The sequence below is a fragment of the Sitophilus oryzae genome, unplaced genomic scaffold (assembly GCF_002938485.1).
Source record: "Sitophilus oryzae breed Bouriz unplaced genomic scaffold, Soryzae_2.0 scaffold_1245_pilon_pilon, whole genome shotgun sequence".
Classification (NCBI taxonomy): Eukaryota; Metazoa; Arthropoda; class Insecta; order Coleoptera; family Curculionidae; genus Sitophilus; species Sitophilus oryzae.
Window position 1 is genome coordinate 311,821 of NW_022145888.1, and position 18,650 is coordinate 330,470.

Genomic DNA, 18,650 nt, shown 5'->3' on the forward strand with positions numbered 1-18,650 from the left:
TAGGTACTACGATTCTTTTTAGTGAATCGAATCACACGATTGAATTTTTCATATTGAATCGACTTCGACGATTCGTACATTTGAATACGGTGCATAAAAACTCGATTTCGTCTTTTAGTCCGATTGTGATTCGATTCAATTCTTACGACTCTATTGTACGACTCATCGTTCGAATTTTATGGATCCGTGCTGGCCACGATTTATGGATCCGTGCTGGCCACGATTCAATTGAACGAGCCATATTGTAAGCAATGAATCAATTCTCACGACTCTTTGAACGAACGAGCCGTAAAAATGAACGATCGCATAGCGATCCAATTCAATTCTTGCGACTCTTTTTACAAATCGTTCTTTCAAATTTTATGAATCCGTGGGTAGATAACCAGACAATTAGGTCAATTGTCTGGTTATCTACAATTGGGACAATTGGGTGGCAGTTTCATTTCGGAAAAAGCCAATATTGACTCATGAAATTCAGCACAGGATTAGCAGCGCCTCAAGAGCATTCTGGAAATTAAAAGACAGGGTTTTCTATAATCATGACTTAAGTACAAAAACGAAACTTGCAGTGTACCGAGCAATTATAATCCCCACTATGTTATAAGGGAGCGAAACCTGGGTGCCGTACCGCCCACACATGAACGCATTAAACAAGTTGCAACAGAGGCACCTTAGACAACTCTTAAGAATCCGGTGGTTCCATCATGTCTCAAACGTATCGGTCCTTGAAAAAGCTAACTGCGAGAGTATTGAAGCCATGGTTACAAAATCCCGCTTAAGATGGGCTGGTCACGTATGCAGAATGCACGAAAACCGCATACCAAAATCTCTGCTTTACGGTGAGCTTGTAGACGGTAAGAAGAGGCCGGTTGGACAACTGAAAAGGTACAAGGACATTTTCCACGAAAACTTAAAGGGGATTAACATGCAGAATGATTGGGAAGAAGCAGCTCACAATAGAACTCAATGGAGAAGAATTGTAAACTCAGTTAACAGCGACAACCAAAAAGTAAAGAGGCAACAAAGCAATGAGATTTTTGAATGTTCGGTGTGCGGTAGGCAGATAACATCACGTATTGGGCTTTTCAGTCACAGAAAAGCTCACGAAAGAAAACGCCTTGTGTAATCATCCTCTGATGTGTGGCGAATACTCGTCAGCGAGTAATGGCTGTATATATATTGATGGCTGCATTATGTGTATATTCCGTGAAAACGATAATAATCTGTAGTTGTAAGTTCTTTTTATAGTGTTTGCCGTTTTTCAATAAAAGTTTTGCGTTTACTCCTGGTTTATTCTCAAGCCGCGTCTTTGAACAATAATACAACACCGTGCTGGCCACGAGTCAATTGAACGAACCGTATTCTAAGTAGTAAATCTAATCTCACAATTCATTTTTAATACTCGTTTCATAAATTTTTGATAAAAAATAAAATTTATTTGTTTCATTAGATATATATTTAACTGAATGACAATTACTGTTATCAATATTATAACAAAGACTAACTAACTAATATAGTTAGTCTTTGTACAGCTCTACATTAGCGATTCTAAAATTCCAAAATTGAAAATAATAGCGAAAGTGACAGACACAGGAAGACAAAACAGAGTAAGAAATACCACAAAGGTCTTTGTTAGGAGAAATTCGTTTCATACTTGAGATTAAGTAGGTTTGGAAGACATTCCTCGAATATTGTTTCATTTTCCGCATTTACTTTGTTACATTAACGAGATTTTAATGGTGAACCGGGTCTGTATTTTAGTTTCGTATTACTAAATTCACCTTTGTGAAAATCTAAATTACCTTTATAATATTGCCTGTCTGGTTATATCATCTTATAACAGACATGTGAAATTTTTCGTCAATTTTTTTTAGTAGTTTTATTCCTTCTCTATGATATGGTTTGCAAATTGAGACTGCTTATCTATACGTAGCATCTTTAGCATATCGCTGTAACTTTTTTGCTAAGGAAAATTTTGTATTTTTATGAAAACATTTCCAAAATACCTTTTTACGTAGAATTTAATGGTTTAAGTATATTTTTTTCAAAATTAATATTTTAAAAATTATCAACAGAAAATTTGATTTTTTATATGGGACACTTTCATTGAAAATAATTTAAAAATACCTTTCCAAAACTATAGCATACTTGATATTATACAGCAATAAAAAGGTGCTTTGGAAATGTTTTCATTAAAATTCAAAATTTTCCTTAGCAAAAAAGTTACAGCGATCTGTTAAAAATGCACATTTTTGAAAAACACCCCATAACTCCGAAACGGTAACAGATATCGATGTGCGGTTTTCACTGCCATGTTTTTGATAAAAATTGGGCTGCAGACACTGATATTAATTTTAGATCACCCTGTACAGGGTAGCTTAAATTCCACGCTCATCATTGGGATTTCGGAAACCGTAAGAGATACAGGATCGGTTAAATGGAGGCAAAGTTGCGCAATTTGATGCTCAATAAAATGCCGCATTTTGAAAAATTCCGAAAAAAAAACGGAATTTTCAATTTTGTTTTCTATTGCTTCCTGGCTTTATTTGTTAAGATAACTTAAAATGAAAAACACATTTTCATGGCCACTTTTTCTGCTCCATAACTCTGTGTAATTAAATATTGACTCTGACGTTTCGGCTTCTGGCGACCATCATCAACTTAATTTTTTTAAATACGGACCTGATTTTTTTTCAATTTAATTAAATCCTTTCATCACTCTTAAAACACTATATATGGTCGCTTTGATATTTGCCGACGTTTCGTACAGAAAATTCCATCACCAGAATATTTTATGCAAAAAAATAAAAATGCAATACGGCATTTTATTGAGCATCAAATTGCGCAACTTTGCCTCCATTTAACCGATCCTGTATCTCTTACGGTTTCCGAAATCCCAATGATGATCATCGAATTCGAGCCACCCTGTACAGGTGAGTTGACCATATTTCTCTGGTCCGGAACCACTGTAGCACAGGAGCAATCATCTAATCCGGCCGATACATCTGAATTATCGACATTGAGATTGTCACCAACATATTAATGCCGCTCTGAGCGGAAATTCATACAAACGAGTGACACATTGCTAGCCAATTAACGCACGGAGTAAGTAAAGTTCTCGACTAACAATTACGCGACGACTGCGTGGTCAATACAGTACAATCGGCTAGGCATCGGGTGTCGAAGAACACAATGTTATCGGTGAAGTTTGAATAACTATAGAACTCTGAACAGAGTACGTTAATGTATACCATAACTTAAGTACGAGTAGATGATTTATCAAGACCGTAAAGCATACCTATTGCAACCTAAGTAATCATAAAAAATGTCTATTCCTATGTGGCGGATTCATCTCTCCGAAAAAATCCTTTATGGGTATTTCGCCACTGCACTGCAAGAAAATCTACAAAATAAAATAATTATTTTTTGTAAACACTTCTGCGTTAAACCTAAACGGACACTGCTCGTCAGAAGTTATGTTTACAATACCAAATTTGCCTAACAAAGAAAAAATGCTTAACGTTTCGGAAAGTTAATCTCTTTCCATCGTCGGAAGCACCGAAAATATAAAGAATAAAGAAAAAAACTATTTAAAATATTTAAATTTAACTATTCGAAAACACTTTACTTTTTTAAAACAGATACGTCTACAAGAAACCGTTGACGTTCTGTTAAAATGACATTATATCCAAGTTAAACTTCAAAATTAACAATTACTACCTGATAACAATTACTTAATAAGGTAAAACCAAAAAGCCCCAAACCTTCTGTATGATTATTTTAAATTTTACGTATGTTATGTTCTTTAAAATCAGAAGAAGCTATTGTCATGCATTACTAATATCTACAGATGCATGAGCAATATATTTATTTTTATTAGAATGAATTAAAAACGCCTCTTTTATTTTCCTTTTAGAGGCTATCGCTTCTTTCATTATAATTTTGGCGTTATTAAATTAAATAAATCATATATTATATGAACTAAGGTTATGGATTTTATGTTTATAGTTACAAATTTCTTGTTCATACCACGATCAGTTTCGAACAGCCTAACAGTGAAGTAATAATGAAATAAAGCCGTTTCGGAGGAGTAAGGTAATAAAAATTAAAAAAAAAACATTAAAAAATAGTGGTTGGTGGTAGAAGGGTGAACATTTTGGGTTGTATGTATTTGTAAATCATAAAAAATAAAAATAAAAATCGAATGCATTGTTTCAAATAAAAATATTTATAAACTACAAATGATGTATTTAAAACAGAAAATACAGGATTATTTATCGCAAAAATATTGATCATACTACAAATATTTTCAAGACACAATTTAACTAATACATGAAATATATTTCACCCAGCTCCCAATAACCGAGCCTCTTGATTGATTGCAAAGGTAACTGCGGTTAATTATTAACATTGTTAACTATTCGATTTACGCTGACCATATCCACTCATTCAGTGTCCGTTCCTAACGGTAACGATAAGTACTTGACCAAGAGAAGCCGCCCACACAATTGTTAGGTGGAATACTTACGTCATATATTAATTGGACATCAATGCAGGAATTTTCGCGCAGAACGGTATTGTACAATAACAGAGGTTTGAGCATCGGCAATTCAGATATATCGGCCTGATTAGCCATGTAGGTACAGGTTACGAAGGGCCTGAGGAGCAAAGCGATATGGGAACTTGTGTAATTACAGTTATTACGAGGCCTCGCTATAAGCTATTACATCAAATGCCTTGACTGGACTAAGAAAGTGTCTCGGAAGGACAAATATTAATTAATTCAGACGACAGTAAGAGACTGCACATTCAGGCCTTCATACTTTGAGTAGGATTTTACAGTAGAATCGAAAAAAAGGGCCTCAGCAATGGCTATGAAATAAAGATCGTTATCATTTTATATGTAAATTTATATGGGAAATGTCATCGATCATCATAGAGAGACATTCTTGGCAGAAATTGCTTAATAATGTTAATACACAAGTTATATCGACTGACTTCCTTAGTACTATTTCAGGTTATATTAATAAAATACTGTAATAAATAAAATCAATAAAAATAATATACCACGAAACAACTGGATATCTAAAGGAATTATAATTTCGATCAGAGAAAAGGAACAACTTTACAAAAAATTTAAAAGAAATCCTGAGCTTTTCAAAGATGAGTATAACACATATAAAAATAAATTAGGAAAAGTAATAAAACAAGCTAAGATAGAATATTTTCAGTCATTAATAAATAAAAATAAAACTAGTGCCAAAAATTTATGGAATACCGTAAAGTCAATAACCGAAGCTAAAAAGAAATCACATATTTTTGAAATTAGAAATAAATTTGGTAAATTAATGAATAATAGCAAAGACATAGCAAATAGTTTTAATCAATATTTCTCCACCATAGGTACAGAATTATCGGAAAAAATTTCTAAATCTGAACTTCCTATTATTGAGCATTTACCCAAATCGCATACCTTTTTTTTAAATCCAACTAATAAAATGGACATTGAAGAAATTGTTAAAACCTTTAAAACAGAAAAGGCACCAGGATATGATCATATCACATGTAAAACTTTAAAATCCATGATACACCTCATTTCGGAGCCTTTCGCGCATGTGGTTAATTGTTATTTTTCAAGTGGGATTACTCCTCAAGAGTTTAAATTGGCACTGGTAACACCAATATATAAGAGCGGGAATAAATATCAATTAGAAAATTATCGTTCCATATCTTTAATAAATGTGTTCACTAAAATATTTGAAAAGATCATTAAGGATAGATTGGTAAAATATTTGGAGAAATTTAATATAATAAGCAATAGACAATTTGGATTCCAAAATAACAAAAGCACACAGGATGCAATACATTGTCTAACAAAACAGATATACCAGTCAGTTGATGAAAGGAAACCTGCACTTTGTGTTTTCCTGGATGTGTCGAAGGCTTTTGAGACAGTAGACCATTCGCTGCTTTTAGAAACTTTGGAAAGAATCGGGATTAGAGGTATTCCACTAAATTTATTTGAGTTACCTTGAAAACCGAACGCAAATAGTTCAGATTGGTGATTGTAGCAGTGAACAATTACCGGTAACCTGTGGTGTTCCGCAGGACACTGTGTTGGGTTCGGTCCTTTTTTCTATTTATGTAAATAATTTGTTGAACATGGATGTTGATGGTAGTGTCATAAGTTTTGCAGACGATACTGCGGTTTTCTTTTCTGATACGGACTGGAACAAATAACATAAAAAGGTAGAAACTGAATTGAAAAAAATTGTTAACTGGTTAACCAATAAAAAACTCACAATTAACTATGAAAAGACTAAATTTTTGTCATTCTGTTCATACAGTAAACATCTACCAAATTTCAAGACACTTACAATGACGTACAATAATGTTATTATCAATATCCAGTCAGCACCAAAGGTTAAATATCTGGGTATAGTAATAGATGAGCATTTGAAGTGGAATTATCATATAGAAAACATAGCTAATACGAAATCCATGTTTTGTCAGAAGTTAGGTTTACAGATATACAAATGTGCCTAACGAACAAAAAAATGCTTAACGTTTCGGAAAAATTAAAATAAAAAAATACAAAGAATAAAGAAAAAAACTATTGAAAATATTCAAATTCAACTATTCGAGAACACTTTAGTGTTTTAAAACAGATATGTCTACAAAAACCGTTGACGTTCTGTTAAAATGACTACCTTAAATCTTAAATAAAATCTTAAAAATGTTCTTTTATAGTCTGTAAGAGTGTTAAGCTTAATTAAGGGTCGCTTTTCTTTCCTGTGTGCTGTGTTAGGTTAGGTTAGAAAACCTGATTTACCACACTTGTTAGGTGGAATATTTTATGTATTTTATTAATTAGACAGTAATACAGATTTTTTTCTTCAGAACGGTTAAAATATGATAGCGATGGTTTATGTGCCGATAATTCAGCTGTATCGAACTGATTATCAAAGCGATTCTAGGTTGCGAAAAGCTATAGAACCAAAGCAATATGGACGCTTGTGTAATTACACCTATTATGGAACACCGCTCTAATGTCATTAGATGAAATAACTTAGCTAGACTAAGGAAGTGGCTCGGAAGGACGAATATTAATTAATTCAGTAGAGAACAAGAAGCTGGGCGTATTAATATTAACTGCATCCGTGGTAATTTCTAATTTACAATTGCATTATTCTTCAGAAGAAAATGTAAAATTTCCAATATTTTACTTAGCAGTTTCAGCAATAATATAAAGGGTGAGTTTTAAATAAGTGCAAATATTTTTAGGGGTAGTATATTTTGACCCCAGAAACAAATTTATGAGTTTTTTTTCGCGAAAAAAAATTGCATAAATAATTTTTTTGGAAAATTTCAAATTAAAATATCTTGGTCGAGATCTACCAGCCCTGAAAATATTTGCACTTATTTAAGGCTCACCCTGTATATGCGAGGAAAAAACACAATACTTTTGATAGAAGAAAGTACTTAACATGAGCGATACCCTTTTTCGTGCCTTTCGTAAAGAAAGTATAGCTGAAATAAATCATAAAGGAAGCAAATCTTCGATCATCATAACCTAATTTTAAGCGATAGCGCTTTACTATAACTTTATTTGCGCCCATGTTTATAAAATGTGTATCGTATTGATAAAAATTATGCACAGTTCATATTACCTAAACTTAAAAAGTTATAGTACGAGAGCTAGGTCGGAAAAACAAGTATTTTAAGACGTCTGGCTCTTTGATATATCTTTTACTATGCTCTCTAGGTCAGCATGCGACTCGTCTTATTCTTTCTATTTTTTTGTATTTTTTTATTTTAATCTTTCCGAAACGTTAAGCATTTTTTTGTTCGTTAGGCAAATTTGTATATCTGTAAACCTAACTTCTGCCAAAACATGGATCTTATCGTATTAGCTATGTTTTCTATATGAGAATTCCACTTCAAATGCTCATCTATTACTATACCCAGATATTTAACCTTTGGTGCTGACTGAATATTTATAATAACATTATTGTAAGTCATTGTAAGTGTCTTGAAATTTGGTCGATGTTTACTGTATGAACAGAATGACAATAATTTAGTCTTTTCATAGTTAATTCTGAGCTTTTTATTGGTTAACCAGTTAACAATTTTTTTCAATTCAGTTTCTGCCTTTTTATGTAATTTGTTCCAGTCTGTATCAGAAAAGAAAACCGCAGTATCGTCTGCAAAACTTATGACACTACCATCAACATCCATATTCAACAAATTATTTACATAAATAGAAAAAGGACCGAACCCATCACAGTGCCCTGCGGAACACCACAGGTTACCGGTAATTGTTCACTGCTACAATCACCAATCTGAACTATTTGCGTTCGGTTTTCAAGGTAACTCAAATAAATTTAGTGGAATACCTCTAATCCCGATTCTTTCCAAAGTTTCTAAAAGCAGCGAATGGTCAACTGTCTCAAAAGCCTTCGACACATCCAGGAAAACACAAAGTGCAGGTTTCCTTTCATCAACTGACTGGTATATCTGTTTTGTTAGACAATGTATTGCATACTGTGTGCTTTTGTTATTTTGGAATCCAAATTGTCTATTGCTTATTTTATTAAATTTCTCCAAATATTTTACCAATCTATCCTTAATGATCTTTTCAAATATTTTAGTGAACACAGTTATTAAAGATATGGGACGATAATTTTCTAATTGGTATTTATCCCCGCTCTTATATATTGGTGTTACCAGTGCCAATTTAAACTCTTGAGGAGTAATCCCACTTGAAAAACAACAATTAACCGCATGCGCAAAAGGCTCCGAAATGAGGTGTATCATGGATTTTAAAGTTTTACATGTGATATGATCATACCCTGGTGGCTTTTCTGTTTTAAAGGTTTTAACAATTTGTTCAATCTCCAATTTATTAGTTGGATTTAAAAAGAAGGTATGCGATTTTGGTAAATGTTCAATAATAGGAAGCTCAGATTTAGAATTTTTTCCCGATAATTCTATACCTATGGTGGAGAAATATTGATTAAAACTATTTGCTATGTCTTTGCTATTATTCATTTGTTTACCAAATTTATTTCTAATTTCAAAAATATGTGATTTCTTTTTAGCTTCGGTTATTGACTTTACGGTATTCCATAAATTTTTGCCACTAGTTTTATTTTTATTTATTAATGACTGAACATATTCTATCTTAGCTTGTTTTATTACTTTTCCTAATTTATTTTTATATGTGTTATACTCATCTTTGAAAAGCTCAGGATTTCTTTTAAATTTTTTGTAAAGTTGTTCCTTTTTTCTGATCGAAATTATAATTCCTTTAGATATCCAGTTTTTTCGTGGTATATTATTTTTATTGATTTTATTATTACATGCTGTTCCAGAGAGCATAGTAAAAGATATATCAAAGAGCCAGCTTTCTTAAAATACTTTCTCGAAAACGTTGCTAGCTCTTAGACTATTAGCGAGCGTAAATTTTGATCTGGTTATGAAGTACTAAGAATATTTATTGGTATGAAACAGTACACAATTTTCGACAATAATATATAAAGATAATTTTGAATTAATAATAGTGCAAAACTTTTAGGGCACACAGAGCAATATTTACACATAAATTTATTATAAAGAAATAGATTAGGCAGTTTATTATTTACAATACATTGAGATTGAATGAAAAATCATAATTATTACATCAATTATATCCTATTATAAAATTTTATTAACCTGTAGAGTAGTGATACTGACATTCAAAGAAACCTCAATATATTATAAATACTCCATTCATTGGAACAAAAACAAAAAGATTTCTATACAGATTTCTGAAGGCTTATGATCAAGAAAAATCACAGATCTTCCTGGGTTTAAGTAAGAACAATCTTCGGATTGTCACGGGGTTTTTAACAGGTCTTAATGAACACCTCAGTAGATTTAAACTAAGAAGAAACGGCGAATGCAGATTCTGTGGGGAAAATGGGGAAACACCAGTACACCTCATCACTGAGTTCGCCGAGACGACAACCATTCGTGCCATGAACTTTGGTATGACTGATATTGGAGATGGAGAACTACCCTCTATAAAACCGTCCCACATACTGGCTTTTGTCAAAGTCCTGCGACTGTATAATGAGTTATAACTCAACAAAGGGGGACACAATAGATCTGTAAGGTCGCAGTGATTAACCCCCCTCCCACTCATTCTAAATTCTAAAAATTCTAAATACAGATACAGTATTTATAGAAAACAAGTGCTCTCACTCAAAGTATTTTAGCTTAAATTTATGTAATCCTACTTGTGTCTCATATCGACAGCTTGTAAATACAGGGTCCGGAAATAGTGCGTCGGACATCTTTAATTCCTAAAATAAAAAACTCAGCAATTTTGTTTAGAGATGGTTTTAAGTCCAGAAGTTGTATCTGCTATAATTGCTTTAAATTAAAAATGATAAAGATCAAAAGTATGTCGCAAACAGATTTACGTGTGCAGAAAGTACAAGTGCAGTCGCTTTCTCAAGACAAGTTCGTCCAGGAACTTTCGTATGAGAACTTCGAATCGAGAGGATCGATTTATTGTAAGTTTATCGCTAAGAAACCGCCGTTTGTCAGCTTTAAAAATGTATAATGTATTGCACCTAAGGAACGTAAATGTAAGTGAACGGACGGACGCACAGTGGGGTATTTGACACCGATAGTTGATCGAAATTTTTTTATATAGACCTTATATAAATTATTGCTATTTTCAATTAAAGAGGAAATAATATGAACAAAATAAAGGATAATTCGTCGATTCTAAAAAAAAGAGAGAAAAATCACTGTTCCAGTGTTTCCGTGGCCAATGCCACAAATGCCAGTAGTAATATCGCAACTAATACTACTGATGCTACGACTGATCCGCGACCAATGCCCATACCACTAAAGCCGCTACTAATGTCAAATTGTGCTATAATGCTAATAACACTAATGCGATCGCTTTGTACACAACGATGCCATCGCGGTTTACATATCGCATTGGTATATCACTGATTTGCAAATTAGGGGAAACCAAGAATGTTTTTCTCATATATAGAGAATATCAAAATAAATAATATGTTTTTGTAGAATACATACCTGCAGCTTGCTGAGCCATTTTCAATCAAAACAATAATATAACCGTAAAAAGAGCACAAGAACAACAACAATTTATAATTTAGACATAAAATTTAGCCATTTACCTCTTATCTGTGAGAAGTAACAACTTTGACGTTTCGTTGAAACAAATGAATGCAACTAAACGCACCCATAGCAACGCCATTCATGGCAGACATGATTTAACTTATCATTTATCTTTTTTTGGGAAATCTTAAACACATTTGCTTTTTCGAATTTCGATCACCTTTTTCTTGCTAGTGGAGTATTAGGTGGGACGGTAAGAAGAATATTGACGGTAGGGACGGTAAGAAGAATATTAAACGAAACAAATCCTACTTTAGGACCAACTTACTAAGTCTGTTAACTAGGACCAAAAGCAAAGGCATAGTTTTAATGTAAAAATTACGAAGAAATGTCTTCTTCAAAAGTGAGCATCTTGAACAAAAATAAAGGTATTGAGATGAACCAATAAACAAACTATCGAGAAAGGATGTACCTAGATGATAGTGATTTTTAAATTCCTTTATGTCTTAACATATTCTACAGAGTCTTTGAAACCTTCACCAAAACATCAACATTTTGTTTTCCTTCGTATAATTGATAGGTGGGAACATTCATTTTTAATTTAGAAAGAGATACTAAAAATTTAGATAATTTAGCTACATATTTCTTAAAAAATCATCAAAATAGGCCCACTAATAGTTATTTTATATACAAGACGATAAAATGGTATTTTATTACGATAATGCAATTTTATCATCGTGTATAAAACAATATTTTTTTCCATAGCGAGTTACGTTTTAAAAAATATTCAGAAATTATTATTTCAAGGAATTTATTACGAGTAGAAAAAATTTTGTGCTGGGTTGGCGTTGGTTTCTATGTAATTTGACAAATAAATAAAGCTGTCTCTTTAGTTGTCAGTTTTGAGTCAATATTTTTAATTCTCTTTCGTGTCGATTGCTGATTGAATTGGAGCCAGAAATGGCTCAAAACGAAATAAGTAAATTACCAACAGATATTCAGGCTGAGGCGACAAACGCCATATCCAAACTACTTCCATTTAAATCCCGAATAACTTATGAAAAGGAATACAAAAATTTTCAAAAATGGAAGCAACTAAAAAACGTACAAGAAGAAATACATTTTTTAACCTATTCTCGTTGTTAAAGTATCATTTAATCTACCCTTGTAGTTAAAGTAATATTCTATCTACTATTTTTGATAGATATAAGGCAATTTTAACAGTTGCTATGGAAAAAAGTAAAATATACTAAACTTTAAAATACATCAAAATTTTAAGGTGCCTGTTTTTCGTGCCAGTGAGTGTGTATCACACGAAGCCCTCAATAACCAGGCTGTCTGCTTTATTGCAAACGTTACATCGGCATCGTTCGATTGCTAACTATTCAAATTATCTGACCACATCGTTTCGTTCAGTCATCGGTCGTAACCGTAACGGAAACTGATGCTTGACCCAGAGAAGCCACCACCGCAATTATTAGGTGAAATACTCTACGTGATATATTAATTGGACAACAATGCAGTAATTTTCGATCAGAACGGTAGAATAACAACGGTTTCGGGTTTGGACATGCGTAATTTACTCTAAATGCGTGATTTCTCATATAAAAACTCTTTTAGGGTTACAGGCAGACGAAAAGACGTTTCACTTCAAATATGACAACTTATTGTCAGTTTGTGAGGATGTGGTATGAGGCCAAGGACTGGATACTAAGGGCTGGCAAAGGTTAGTCTTGGGTCGAGATTTCCGTATGCAAGAAGAGTACAATGCGTTTATAATGTACTGAATAAAGAGAGGACAGTAAACACGTTGCCAAACGTATGAAATAAACCGAGAAACTGTGCACATCGCTAAGAGACGTGGAAGGGGATATAGCAGATTTGTCCCAGTTGACCGGTCGACCCAATCAATACCTCTGTCAGTACTTAAAGTTCTAGGGAAAGGTGTACTTCATGCGTTCAGCTTCACGATTTAATTACGTCTCGTGATACTTGATTTCTTTATTTATTAACGAGTCGTTGTAATTTTCCCTATAGCTTCAATTTTTTGTTCGATAGTGGTCGCGCTATTAGAACTCTGAATTCAAAAATCGATATCTCGAAATCTATTAGAAATAATAGATTGTAGTTTTTTTCAAGAACTTTGTTAATATATCTGCTGTATTTTCTTTGTAGAAAGTATGTGAAAATCTTTATCATTAAAAAAATTACACGATTGCTGAAAATTGCTATGTTCTAAAAGTAAATGGATGGATTGTTTACATTTTTTGAATGGAAAAAACAACCTTATCGAATTTTTCTTATGTAAACATACTGTAAAATATCCGATCTTGAAAATAAAAAAAAGTTTCAATATCTAAAGTGGCCCTTGAGTTATGGCCTGTTATGCGTTAAAAAGTTGAGTTTTTAAATTATCGCGAATACTGACGTTTTCTCGTTATAAAAAAATGACACCCTAACGATATCCTTATAATTCCATTTCAGATGCTCAGAAACATGTCTAATGATTTTATCTAGTTATCTCTTGAAAAAAAGTATTTTAAAAATAAGCGGTTTGCGATCGTGATTTTACTTTACTTGATAGGGAAAGGCGTATCGGCAATGCCGCAACAGCACACCGTCGCGTCGGTCGGTCGCCTTTCTCTCACTCCGACTTAATAAGATCCCATGCGATTTACTTCCACACATGTAAATGCCGACCCAAAAGTAACAGTTGCCAGCACGGTATATTCTAAAGGACTGTTCGATCGCGTCAAATCGCCGCTATCGTAGTCACCCTGGATGCTTACGTCACGCAGGGACCAGCGCTCCACAGTGCGGCGGATGGTTATTCTAGCAGGACAAAATCTCAGGAGCGATATTATATGGTTGGTTGATAAAAATGTATCGCAATACAAAGAATATACACGACCAAAAAATAATTCATGCATTTTTATATCATTTGGAATGTCTACTATTTATTCTTATCAGTACACATTTTTGGCTTATTTCTAACCAAACGGTTTTGTCCCGCTAGATTTATCTTCCGCCGCACTGTGCGCTTGTCCGTTAAACGCAAAAATAACTGTCACTGTCTAAAATTTTATATCAAAAAAATTAAAATAATACGTTTATTTTACATGAAAATATCTTCAAAACTATTGTATCTATTGTAACGTAAGTTGGTAGTTTTATATTTCTGACTTCGGCCAATTAAATGCCGTTTTCAGAAAATTTCTAAGCCTTCTAGATTTCGCACAACAAAAGTGAAGTTTTTGTTTTCTTCATTTTGAGTCTTCATTTTGAATTTTTATACTATTATCTTATAGTGTTGTATAAGCGATTCTTATCTAGGGAAAATTATCAAAAAACATAAATAACAAAATTTAAATGTGTACCAAATTGACATTTTTTTACATGCTAGTGATCCCGAGAGAAGATTACAATTTTGCAAATGGTTTCGGGAAAGTGTCCAAGAAAACCCCCTTTTTTTATAGAAGAATATTATAGACGGATGAATCTTTATTTACAAATTCTGGTACATTTAAAAGAAAAAAAATTAACATTATTATGCAAAACAAAAACGTCATTTAATTAGAGAAACCAGACCACAAATAATCTGATTTGATGATATACTAATAGAGTATAGAGTTCAAAGGATATGAGACAGTCATTTTAACACAATTCCTTGTATTGACCTGTATTGAACTCTACTATAATTTTTTTGTGCGTCCAGATTTGACACTTAATAGAATAAACAAAAAATAACTTGCTGACATATAAAGTGTAAATTGGATTTCCAAGGCAGACCTGATTTTAGGCGAATTTTTAAAAAATCTATTTTTTAGTGAATTTACACAATAATGAATAAAAATTAGATATGATTATAGATAAATTAGATCTAATAGTAGCAAAATTCAAAATGGCGACGATAAGAAAACAAAAACTTGGCTGTTGTGCGAAACCTAGAAGGCTTCGAAATTTTCTGAAAACGGCATTTAACTGGCCGAGGTCAAAAATATAAAACTACCAACTTACGTTGCAATAGATACAATAGTTTTGAAGATATTGTCATGTAAAATAAACGTATTATTTTAATTTTTTTGACATAAATCCGAAACTAATCAAGATACCGGGGTTTTCTTTAGAGGTGTGTGTCAAACTTCTAATTACGCAACTATTGTCCCATTTAACCGACTTCGTATCTCTATTAGTTTCTGAAATGCCAATGTTGAGCATCGAAATTGTCACCACCCTGTATATGAGTAGAAGAGGTGCTGTGATATGACAATTGATCAGTTATCGACCGGGGTTGATATTTATTGAATTACTAATATAGCTATTAAAAAATAGGGGTTGATGGTAGAAGGGTGAAAATTTAAGGTTGTATGTATTTTTTAATGCCACATCATAAAAAAAATAAAAATAAAAAAATTTGTCCAATAAATAAATAAAATGGGGTTTAATTGTAGTATAAAAAAACAACCTCTCAGACTTACTGAATATACATATAAAATCTCATCAAAATCGGTTAAGCCGTTTTGGAGGAGTATTGTAACAAAAACTATGACACGAGAATTTTATATTTTAGAAGATGTACTTTTAAAATAAAGCAAATATTATTTACCGTATGATCATATATAGACATAATAAAGCGAGCCATGAAATCGCGTTTTCATTATTTTTAATCAAATATTAAATAAAAAAAGAAAATAAAGAGCTTGAAGCATTAAAATTTATATTGTAAAAGGAATTGTGTTTTCGTTTCAGAGCTTTTCGTTTACCTTGTAATTTAAATTTTATATAAAAAATATATTTTAAAAGAGATGTTATACTTCATAGAAAAAATATATGACGGTAGTGACTACAATGAATAATTCCTAAATAAAACATAGTGGTTTTTAAAATTTTACTTGACTTAGCTATTAGATTGAGCTTAGCAATTACATTAATCAAAACAATGTATTAATGCAAAAAATAAAATATTTTCGCAAATTCTTCAATCAAAATCTAAAATGTCAAATTTCCATTGGTATAGTGATAAATGAGGCTTAAATTATAAAAAGATAGGTAAAAAATGGTATAATACAATTTGATAGAGAATTAAATTGTGCATCTGATTCTCGTAAAATATACAGGGTGTTTCATTTAAATTAAACAAGTTATTGCCGTTTAAAGCTAGTAATTATTTAATATTAATTTTTAGACACTCTGTATAAGGCAGTATCAATGAGATGCAAAACAAATAAACTTCAGTAAATATTTAATGTTAAAAACTTCGATACCCTTGAAGAAATGAAGCGTTAAAATTTTTCCTGCAATTTCATAAAATTAGAAATATTTCAAAACCGGTAAGGTTTAAGTGTGATAAACCTTAATCAAGTTTAGCTTTATTTCAATCGTAGAATCTAAAAATAGAATAATATACAGGGCATTACATTTAAAAAAATATAACTATTGTAGCATTAGAAGTTATAAAAAAAGATGGTATGTTTTTTTTTATAAGAATTTTCTTTTGGAAAAAATAATAAAACAACTAATACTATGCGACGGAGCTGTTCGCCGGTGAGCAATGGGTCGTAAGCTAGTGAAAATTAAATTGTGATACTTACGTCTTTATAATATACTGGGCGCGACTCAGTTTTCCATTTACTTTCGAAAACTTCTAAGTTGAGAACTGAGAAATCAACTCAGAATATAGGTATTACTTATTTTAGGAATTACACAAATGAAACGCTGAGATAAACTAATAACTAAGTATAATTAATAATTAAATGTTAATTAGAATAAAATAAGACTATGAAAAATTTGATGTTTGAAAATGTTTGTTGGTAGATAGTATGTATCAAAATAGATCACTCAAGATGGTAGTTAAATCTGCACACTTCTGAATACTAATATTTTATTTATTATTCCGCAAAAAGTCTGGCGATCTTGGTAACAAAATATAGGGACTCTTTATACTAAAAAAAACCATACTATGTAGATATCAGAAATATGCATAACATGAATAAAATATTTCAAAGTGACTCTAAAGTAATCAAATATATAATATGCCTGAAGGGCTTAATGCATTCAAGTGAATTTAAATTATATAAAAAGAAATGATCCGGCCTTTTTTTATCCGTTCTGGTCACAAGCTGGTTGTGGTGAACTGCTACTGGAATTGGATTGTGATAAAAACAGACAGGATCCTAAACTGCTGTGGAATCAGGAGATTCCTCCGTTATTCCCGGTGTGAATTGTAGGGACAAAACGTGGCCCAAATGTCAGGTACAAAAAACAAAATGGCACCAGAAAACGCTACCATTAAACCAAATGCGTACCATAAAATAAAACCCTCTGCTCAGAGGGTTTTCTCAAACAAATTGGCAAAATGCCAACAACCGCCGATAGCTCTATCGGTTTGAGCCTTTACCACCAATATGGCGAGGGAAGGTACGCACGAAGTGCGAATATACACCGTCAGATATAAAGTGACCAACAAACTTCGACCGGACTGAAATATTTCGCCAGAAATAAACTTGGAGAAAAAAAAAGACAATAGCAGTACTTAGAATGCCATCTCGGTGCGAGGACTTAAACTTGATTTATTTAAATAAAATAATTCTGTACATTTATATAAATTATGTGTAATTTAAATAAAATGCTACACTATAATATGTTTTACTTTTTTGGGACACTCTGTATCTTGTAAAAATATTTTTAAATTGTAGCTCTAATAGACATTCAACGAACCCAAAACTTACAATTTGTAAAAGTGTAATCGTTTAGCTACAATACTCCGTGTCGTATGTGGTGAACAACTCTGTATAAGTAATGAATTTATAGATAGATCTCTTCAATACAAAGCGATATGCATGAATATCCTTAGACGGTAATCTAACCATGAAGCGTACAAAAACGTTTCGACCAGATTAGGAAACGCAGTATCTATATAAATAAATCACATTTCTGCTCCGGTAGAAAATCAAACTGGAAACCCTAAAGCGAATGCTTATAGGCAAATCCCACAAATTAGAGAGAAAACTGTTCAAAGAGTAAGAAGATTCCTTTATCGGTAAAGTTCTCCATTTTAAAGAGTAACTTCAGTAATAACTTAAAGAGACACGTCCGGGATTTTGAAAAGAAATTTATTATAGGTATATATAGCCGGTAAAGTAATTGATAAATGGAATTTAGTTATATTAAAGTTATTAAATTACAAAATTTGTGTTTTAATAAATAGATAATGTATGAAAATAGTGCACAAACATGAAAAGTTTTATAGAAAGGACCGAAATGAATTACATTGCAAAATATTTAAAAATACGGAGTGTTTCAAAAAGATACTTATTAGGCTTGAATAGGCATATTTCCATAGCGATACAGGATGATTCAAGTATATTTTAAACTAATTAAAGAAACTAAATAAGCATTAATATATTTGCAAAATAATAATAAATTATTATATTTCTGTATTATTATCGTTATATATTGGACAATTCATACATTTTATTTTAATCGATTTCCTATTTAAAATCCTATGTAGA